Below are 10216 nucleotides of genomic sequence, written 5' to 3'. Positions count from 1 at the left end.
ACTGAAGCATGACTGGAGCGGGCTACCCCTTAGGTCAGTCAGCGCCCCCCCCCCCCCCCCCCCCCCCCCCTTAGGCAAAGTTCTGGATCCGCCACTGCTCACCCAGCACCCTGGCCAATGGCGTGGCTTGCATGTATGCTCAGATGCTCAAGCATCCACATCATTTTGACAGGGAAAAAAATATAAATAAAGATATGTTCGCAGCAGTTAAACTCGGAGGTATCCGTATGTAACAAGGGTTAGGATATGAGGATAACATCCAATTATTTCCGATGAAGTATGCGTGGTCTTTTATAAAGGATAATTTAGTGCATGTAATAAAACAAGATGGATAAATCGCAGAAAAGTATTCTCTATTTTTTTTCGTAAAAAGACTACGTCGTCGGCTACGGCCAGTGCAGAGGATGATGCACAGATCCTCGGACATGTTTCATCTGAAATTGAGCCTAGCGGAGCGATGGCTTCTACAACTAACTAACAACATAACTGACAACTAAACCACCATATCCTGATATCGTTTCCTGTGACATGAAAGACGACGTGAAAAAAACTAATCTGTAATATAGTGTGATCATTCTTAGGCTTATCAGTAAATTCAAGTTTCTATCTAGGTCCACATATTAATTTTATTTTCAATAAAAGAACAAAGTTCCTATGTCCCCTGCATTGCACATATTTTATGTAACCAAGGAACAAGGGCAATAACTAATAAAAAATAATATTTTTCCTTTTCCTTTTATTTTTAATGGAGAAATAAAAGCTTCAGAGAAAATGCAATGGGAGTTCCGTATAATTTATATTTCAAAAGTTAAAAGCTCATGACTTATTTTCGAAATTGTCATTGCTGATGATATAAAAATCTGGCAAGAATTGTACAAATGAGAGTGCAAACAAGACCGGATGGACGGACACCAGGTATTTCGATGATGTCCCCTACGACGCGTTAATGGGGTCACTTCAGTTCTTATATTCTGAAGTGCCGCTGTGATAAGGCCGTTTTTTTAGAAATGCTAGGAAAGGGGATCACTTCAATTCTTTTATACAGAAGTGCCGCTGTGATGGGGCCGTTTGTGAGAGATGTCAAATATAAGATTGGTGGGAAACTTTTACATCAAATAAATAAATTATGAATTACATTTAATTTCGAGAATTTCGAGAAAACATTAAAATTGTGTTTGAAATATAATTATATGAATTGGTGGGTATTTTGAAATAAAACAAAAATCTAACCAGTGTTAGATTTTAGGGGAGAACATGTGCTTACAGGAACAATGTCTGAAAAAAATATAATTTTCTGCATAAAATAGTCAAAAAAATTTTTTCGCCTCGCTCCGCTCGCCGAAGGCATCCACATCATTTCAACCCTGGCTACGCCACTGCTGGCCCAGCACACTGAGTTAGCAAACTGGTGTGTGTCAGTCTTATAATATAAAACTGCGTAGGTTCATATCGTTAGATTTATCGTTTGTTTGGATATTTTTAGGATCGTTGTAAAATTATATATCTTAAACTTTGTTAAAATACTATTTTAAATTGTTCAATTCGTTATATTTCATAATTTTGTCAAAGTGTACTTTCTAAAGTTTTAAATTTTAAAGATATAAAAATGAATATATATATATATTCCAGTTTGATTTGAGGAAAATCTGTTTGAACTGTAATGACATGGTCAGTCAACTGATTTGTTGCAAAGCTGATTACAGGTAATTATAACATACAGTAATTTTCCATTACGACAGTGCGTGTACTCTCCGGTGTGTATAACGTAAAGTTTTCTAGAGAACATCCTGTCTACGTGTAATACAGATTGATGACATTACACACAATTTCTTTTGTTAAATGTGCTTAGGTATCTGTGTCTATTCCCTATTTAAACACCACAAATTTTTCGAAGAAAAAAAATCAAAAAATCAATTATATGAAATAAAGAAGAAAAGTAGCAAATATCAACTTCAGTAACTAGTAACTGCGCATTGAGTAAACATAATTTCTATATTGCATGAACCAACAAATGGAAGTTTTTAACGAATACAGCCCTTGCACGGTCGGTAATGAATCAACCCTTGACAAAACGTATACATGTAGGCCTATATGTAGAAGTGTTTAAAAGACCAATTCCTATTGGTTATATTCTGAGGTTATATTTCACACTAGGACCTTAGATAACCAGAACTAAGCAGTGGTTGATCCAGAAATTTTCATAAGTGGGGACCCATTGACTGCCTAAGAGGGGGTCCCTGCCAGTCATGCTTCAGTGATTCCCTATATAATCTACCATTTTCCAAGATTAGTGTGTGGGGAGTGGGGGCTGGAAAAAACCTAAATCCGCCTCTGCTAATTGGGAAGTTATTTTGTCTGATACACACATATAAATACCTATTATGTACAAAATGCTTCAAAATATATGCATATATAATAATGGTGCGTCTAAAAACCGTTAAGGATCTCCTCGGTGCACGCAAGACATAAAAAGTCACTTAGGACATGGATTTTAGTGTTGAGGGTATTCATTCGATTCATAACTTATTTCATAATCTTGTAATTTTTGTTTTGATAAAATTTGAGACATAAATACATGTATTGAGACATATATTACAGGGGCGGATGCAGGAATTTTCGAAAGGGGGGGTGCTAACCCAGGGCACCCAGGGCAAAGGGGGGGGGGGGGGTGCAAAACATATGTCCCGATACAAATGCATTGATCGGCAAAAATAAAGGGGGGGGGGGGTGCGCACCCCCGGAACCCCCCCCCCCCTGGATCCGCCACTGTATTACATGTATTATATGTCTCTGATAAAATAAAACCAACTTTAAAGAAGTTATTTAAGTTTGAATCGGCTGTCACCTGTGTTTTGCATTGGGATGCCAAAACATTAATGTTATTTACAAAAATGCCAAAACCTGCAAATATATTTTAGGCAAAAAGAGACATTTATAAATCGATGATTTTTACACTAAACGTTTACGGTTTTTGTAATTTGTTATAGAAATATTAATAAGTACATGTACATAGTTTTATCAAGGATTTGTATAGTAACTATACACATCCTTGGTTTTATAAAGTCCTTCATTGCTTCAACCCCTTGGTGAAATTTAAATGGCGAGACGATAATTAATAAACTATCTATCTATCTATCGACATGCGCCGTTATTTGGGATTTTAGAATACGTCACGGATGACCGATGATCATATTCAATACCAATCATCATTTGAATTTTGTCAATTGATCTTTAATGATTAGGACTGATTGGTGATGGCAGAGAATGTGTCTCTGTTGATGGTTATAAACACATAGAAGTAAACTTTACAAAAAAAAGTTTACTTGGAAAAAAATATAAAATTATATGAATATGCTAAATAAATTTTTCTTTGGTATGTAATAATTGAAGACGTTTAGAAATATAAAAAATCTTCACATAGTTGGGAAATTTTCTATTCAAGTTATATCATTTAAAAACGTTTAGAAATATAGATCTTTTTCTATGTACAATTTGGCCCGCTTGGAGATCTTAATAATTGTTTGTCTACTTTCGTCTATTTATATTGCTGAAATTCTTTAATCAAGGATTTGTACAAGCCCTTGCTATAATATAATGAATCTCGTCGCCAATATCACCATAACTACTTAAAGAACAGATACAATCTTATCCTAAATAGTTTGCTATCTAACAATTCAAAAAGAAATTTTGAGTCGAAACTGAAGTACCAAATCTTTAAAAAGAATCACCTTTTTGGAACAGTATAGACGTCGAAAATTAAACTGTATATATATATTCTTTTTTCAAAACTCCTGAAATAATTTAAAATTATCAATTGACAGCTTTCATATGCAAATCTTTTTTAGAAGTATGTGAGCGTATTACCCCCTCCCCCCTTTTTCCTTCTATAATAAACTATTGAATGAATCTGAATCTATAAAATTTATTTGTAAACGATTTTGTGTCTTAATTTGTGTTTGCTAATTAACTGCGGTCCATGCTGTCAAAGGTCAAAAATGTCTCCTTGTGTATAAGTTATTGATAAAAAAATATTTGAAGCCGCCAGAAGAATAAATCATTTCCCGAACTTAAATACATTTATCTGTAAATAAAGACAATTTGCCTAAAACATTCTCGCATATATTTAAACAATTGTAAAATAATTAATTCAACGACTTTCTTTTCCTTTTTACTTTTCTTCTTCATTTTTTTTTTTTTTTTTATACCCATTGCTCTTTTTATCCTATTTTCGTATCAAACTAACATGTTAGCAGTTGAACGGAATTAAGTACATTTTTCAGGAATTTACAACTTAAATTTTCAACAACAAAATTCCACACTTTTTTACTTGGATTTTTTTTTTCTGTTTTGAAGGCGCCACCAGTGACCCCGTAGCACACATAACCAACACCTCACATGGCGTATTCACGATGTTGAGGTATTGACATACAATCACATTTATCAATATACAGCAAGTAGGTAATTTGGTGTTGAATGCCAGTAGGTCAGAATTTGTTAATTGAATTTTACCTGTAAAAGGGTCACTATAGCTGTCAAATTCATGTTCATCGATTTTAATCAAATTCACATAACGTGTGGTGTTGAATTGTTTATTAAAATTCCATGCACAATCTTGGCTGATATGCATAAAACCATTATTTCATGAACCTGCATGAAATATTGACTTATCACAAAACCAAAAAAATAAACCACCGAAAGTCCACATAAGAGGGTATGGTGGATGTGAATTAACAGAATAGAGAATAACGGGCAAAGAAAAAAAGGAATAAAGAATAGTGAAAGAAAGAGAATAATGGTAAAAAGTGTAAGTCATTAAAAATATGGCTTAAAAAAAGAAGCCTCTGTCATCAATTTGAGGAATTTACCCAAGGCAGAGACATATATAATACAATTAATATGTCTCTGCCCAAGGTTAATTTTACGGCGGCTTATTTTTTTTGGATTAAAAATAAAGACAATTGACAAGTTTCCTTCCCCTGCATTTTCGATCGCACATGTAAATAGCACGTTGGTCTCAAATAAGACACTGATACATTACAACACTTGCCGTCAGTATATGAAAATATTAATTAAGAAGGTATAGAAAATTAATGCACGCACACTATCCACCACAGGCCTAAATCGTTAGTCCGCAAACAACGAGGGTGATAAAAAAAACCCCAGCACTTTGAACACAGCCACCGGCATCATGGGCATGCTATGAATTTGAAAGCTTCCCAAATTAGCAACTATCAATTTCTACCCATAGAAAACTTTTGTCCTTCTTTTTTTTTTTTTTTTTTATGAAAAATGAAATATGTTGATATTAATGGTATAAAGGTTAAATCAATTTATTCATATATTTGACCGACTAGAATTAATTGGGGAATTTAAACCAATTCCTATTGTAAGTGATAAAACTATTAAAATTTATATCAGATCATATCAGGGTGATTGAAATGAGGAAAAGGGGGGGGGGGGGGGGTGATCAGGTATTTTTGGGGGAAGAAAGAAGGGAGGGTGAGTCCCTTGGGGGTAATCCCCACCCCCTTCAATTTGAGAATATGCTGTTATCTTGTAAACGGTTTAGATCCCCACCTCTAAACCATATATATTCTTGAATGGGACTATAAAGCAAATCAATTAAAAATAAAGGTTAGTCCCTGGGGGTCACACATCCCCGTTCAATTTGAGAATGTGCTATTATCTTGTAAACGGTCCAGATCCCCACCCCTAAACCATATATATTCTTGAATGGGATGATAAAACAAATCAATTAAAACTAAAAGGAAGTCCCTGGGGGTCACCCCATCCCGTCCAATTTGAGAATGTGCTATTATCTTGTTAACGGTCAAGATCCCCACCCCTAAACCATATATATTCTTGTATTGAACAATAAAACACATCAAATGAAATATAGGGAGAGTCCATGGGGGGTCACCCCCACCCTCACATGTTTGAAAAACTTTTAAATGGTTGAGATCCCCAGTGGTTAAGTGAAAAAAATTCAGGATCACAGGGGGAGGATTCTAGGGGTTGGAAGTTCAACTTGGAACCCCCCCCTTTTTTTTGGACAATCAATGCATTTGAATGGGAACATATAGTTGGAACCACCCCTCCTAAATCCTGGGTTGGGAACAGGGAACCCCCTTTATAAAATGGCTTGATCCATCCAGGCATACCATCTAGCTAGCTATTAAGGCTTTAAAAATATGAAATAAATCAAACAAGGAAATTAACGGTGTAGGCATCTGTTTTGAATTTATAAAAAAAGCCTTTATTAACAATGTTAAATTTTGTGTGCATTTATTTTTGCTTATTTTCAATAACAAATAAATAATGGACAGAATTGCTTGATTGATTATTCTAATTTACGAAAAATCTGCATACATGTTATAAAATGGGAAGTAGAAACTGGGAATTTGTCAAAGAGACAACAACACAACCAAAGAGCAGACAACGGCCGAAGGTCACCTATGGGTCTTCAATGCAGTGAGGAAATTTTGGCACTGGTCTTCAGCTCATAAATATGTCTCAGAAATGAGAATGATATACAGCTCTCATTTGCATTAATAAAAACCTCACAATATGTTCTGAATATCAGAATATACAGTATTGCAAGATACTCTCATATTGTACACATGGAGCTGAGAAACTGTAAAATTAATCATGCTAATTTAACATTTAAGTCCTCGGAATCAATCTTAATATGCATACTGTTGTACAAAGGAATATAAGTATGCAAAAGACATATATATATATATATATATATATATATATATATATATATATATATATATATATGGTCTTCAAAAAAAAGAGTATCAATGCTATTAATTTATGACAAGATCTTAATCAAGTAATAATTTTGGTTTGTTTAAATATTTCGGAGGTTAGTATGACCTCCTTTTTTGTGATGATGTTTTCCTTTTAAGCTGGGAAAAATTGTTTGTATCAACAAAAATAAAAACACAAAGTTAATCTAGAATTATGTTTTTTATCATTTTTTTATGTTTAGATCATGTAGATTGTCAGCAAGATGAAAAGAAAAAAAATATGCAGCTTAAAAGTCAAAATGTGGATAAGCTGAGGTTCAAGGTCCTACTTTTGCAGATTTTCATATTTTGCATGAATGAATTTAAAGTTTATACCATGGACAGCAGAGAAGGAAAAGAACCTTTTCAATTTTCCTGCTTCTGAAGAATAAATGTAAAACATCTTGTTTTTGGTAAGTTTTATGCTCTGTCTTAATAGTGTTTGTGCATTCATCTGTCAAGTCCTTCCTCTAAATTGTATCCTCTTTAATTTTTTGGTGAGTGTTTGCCATGAATTTCAGTAAGTAGCCTGTGGATTTACATATATATACTCAAAATTTAGTACTAATATTAAGGGATTTTAGCATGACATCCTGTCAGTTGCTTGTTAATCATGTTTATGTTCCAGAACATATGAGTATTTAGACTACGCGTACAGTCTGCCCAATTTTAAGAAGTTGGTCAAGTTTATTAGAAACAAATATACATTACAGATCAACATAACTGAAATCTTTAATAGATTAATACAAAAAGTTTAATTACAGTAGAAATAAAAATACATGTTTGGTTGAGCTCTGGTATTAGACAGTACAAGTACCGGGTATACTCAAATGGTCTGATTGTATGCATATGGTCGGACTGTAAGTGTATACTTATATGTTTCGGACCGTAAACGTACGGTCCAAATACTTGTATGGTCTGGAACATTTATACATGTCTTAAAACTAGTATCTGACAAACATGTTGGTGTTTGTGAACTTGGTAATAAGTTATTCGATAGAAATATAATGTTTTCAGATTATAAAAATAAAAAATATCCCATATTTACTTTTAATAAAGATGAAGATTATTGATGTATGTATAACTGTAAAATGAGATAGCCAGCCAACAACACAAAAAATAAGGATAAAACAATATATTTTTTTGTATCAATGTTATAATTTCCAATATGTCCGAAGATTTCAAGGTATTTTTACATTGAAATAAAACACAAATTGAACTTTGTCAGAACTTCAAAAGCTTAAAGATATATTGTTTCTGTTGTCTGCATTTTGTATAATATATTGAAAATTCTAGTGAATAATGGAATGTTATTATAATTGCCTAAAGTTTTAACATTGATCTTTATATATATATGATATATATATATAACTTGGGAAAATACCCAAATGTTATAAAGAAGAATAAATTAATTGATTGTTATATACCGGTAGTATTAGAATAGGAAGATGTGGTATATTGCTAATTTGACAACTCTCCATCAGAGACCAAAGGATGTAAGAGGTTAGCAACTGATGACACTGGACAACCTTTAACAATCAGTAAAATCCATACCGCATAGCTATTTTTATTAAAAATCATATTATTGCTACATGTATGCAAAAAATTTTATATAATACTTCAGATTGTATTGGTTCTTTTTCAGAAGGATTGAAATTCATCACCTAGAATAAATGGAGAAAACATAGAAACAAGACCAGAATAAATTCAAAGACAAAAGTTGGATCAGCTATTATTTTCATCACTCAGTCAATGATTTGAAGATCTTTTAAATACCAAAAGATATTGAAACCACAATAATGTCAATGTTCTGTGCTGAATGACCAAAAAGTGGACTATAAGATCACACAATGCTGGATGATAAGAAACTATTAATGTTTTGTGTGGAGGGATATTGTGAAAAAATAGATTTACTTAAATAGCTACTGTAAATTCAAGAATTATTGTGAGGGTTTATATTTGCAAAAATTGCAACACAGTTGTAGAAGCACTAATTTAAACTCCCATTTAGAAATATTTTATATGAATTAAACTGATCTCAAAATCGTAAAAAATTAAAATCTCATTTTAGTCTTAAATGACAAAAATCCAATAATAAATGCATGCAATAATTTCTGAATTTACAGTACTAGTATGTTCAGCCTTATATTAGAGTTTTTCATTGATTTCAAATGGTAAATAATAGTGTTTCAAGAAAGTATTCTATAATTCATAAATAAACATATATTGATACTTACATTATCTACTTTGTTGTTTAAAAGTTTAGTTTTGAACAGTTATAGAACAATATGTTGAATTAACATTTCCAAAGAAAAAAGATATTCAATTAAAAAGATTCATCTTATAACAATTTACTACCAAATAGAATACATTGTAACATACACATTACTGTATATTTATATCTATATATTTATAATTTGAATCCCATAGGATTTTAATTTGGCCCATGGGATATAAAAAATCCCATGGGATAATTATAGTCCCATGGGATTTTTTTTTGTCCCATGGGACAACAAATATCCCATGGGACAACAATTATCCCATGGGATAACGGTCGATCCTATGGGATTTTGCCCTGTCCCATGGGATTTTGAAAATCCCATGTTTTTATAAATCAAATAGCAAAATAAATATAATAGTAACAGTAGAAAACTAATGAAATTATTGAATCCCATGTAATTCCGCACATTTTAGTTATATACATGACATTGTAGCTCTTATTTGAGGCGGCGGCGGATTTGCAAATGAGTGTTTTGCAAATTAAAAGTGTCCAGTGTTAAGACTTTAATTTTCGTTCTTTTGTAGACCCTCTAATGACTGTAATGTTCCCCCTTCTGTTGACCTAATACTGACCGATGTTCTTAGTTCTGTAGACCTTATAATGACTGTCTTGTTTTCACTTATGTAGACCTTACAATGGCTCGAACAGGTGTCATTTCAAATGATAACATTGACGGCATCATTTGCACATTTATATAATGAATATCTTATTAATAAGGACAAAAACTACAAATTAAGTAATGTTTGTCTCTCTATAAAAGTGAAATATTGTTTTACCCTTATAGCAATATGTTCGTCATAGTACACTGTTCATTTCATTCTCAAATGTCTTTCTATTCGTTACTATTTGTATTTTATAAATAATACAGAAATATACTACTGATTATCGGCCCCTTAATATAACTGATTTCATAACATATATCTCAAAAAGGTTTAACAATGGGAACAATGTCTATATAATTTCTTGTTATAACATATTTATTTTGTAAATAAAAAAATTTAACAACCGATTTAAATACAAATATATATATATTGAAGTAAAGCTGGTGATCCGAAGGTATATCTGTTAGAGAGTTATCACTGGTTCAGACGTACTTATAAATATAATTATTTCCGACTGTATCTAACATTAATTTGTAGGA

At 32.3% G+C, this 10216-nt stretch overlaps 1 long non-coding RNA gene across 1 annotated transcript; it reads left to right on the top strand.

The window, feature by feature from the left end:
• Window positions 1–4971: 4971 nt before the first annotated feature.
• LOC143078303 (uncharacterized) lies at window positions 4972–9032 on the top strand. The gene is made up of 3 exons (XR_012979161.1): window positions 4972–5077; window positions 6998–7207; window positions 8440–9032. It is a non-coding gene; the product is annotated as an uncharacterized LOC143078303 (long non-coding RNA).
• The last annotated feature ends 1184 nt before the right edge of the window (window positions 9033–10216 follow it).

The sequence above is a fragment of the Mytilus galloprovincialis genome, chromosome 6, assembly GCF_965363235.1.
Source record: "Mytilus galloprovincialis chromosome 6, xbMytGall1.hap1.1, whole genome shotgun sequence".
Taxonomy (NCBI): domain Eukaryota; kingdom Metazoa; phylum Mollusca; class Bivalvia; order Mytilida; family Mytilidae; genus Mytilus; species Mytilus galloprovincialis.
This window is presented reverse-complemented; position numbering and strand designations above follow the sequence as displayed.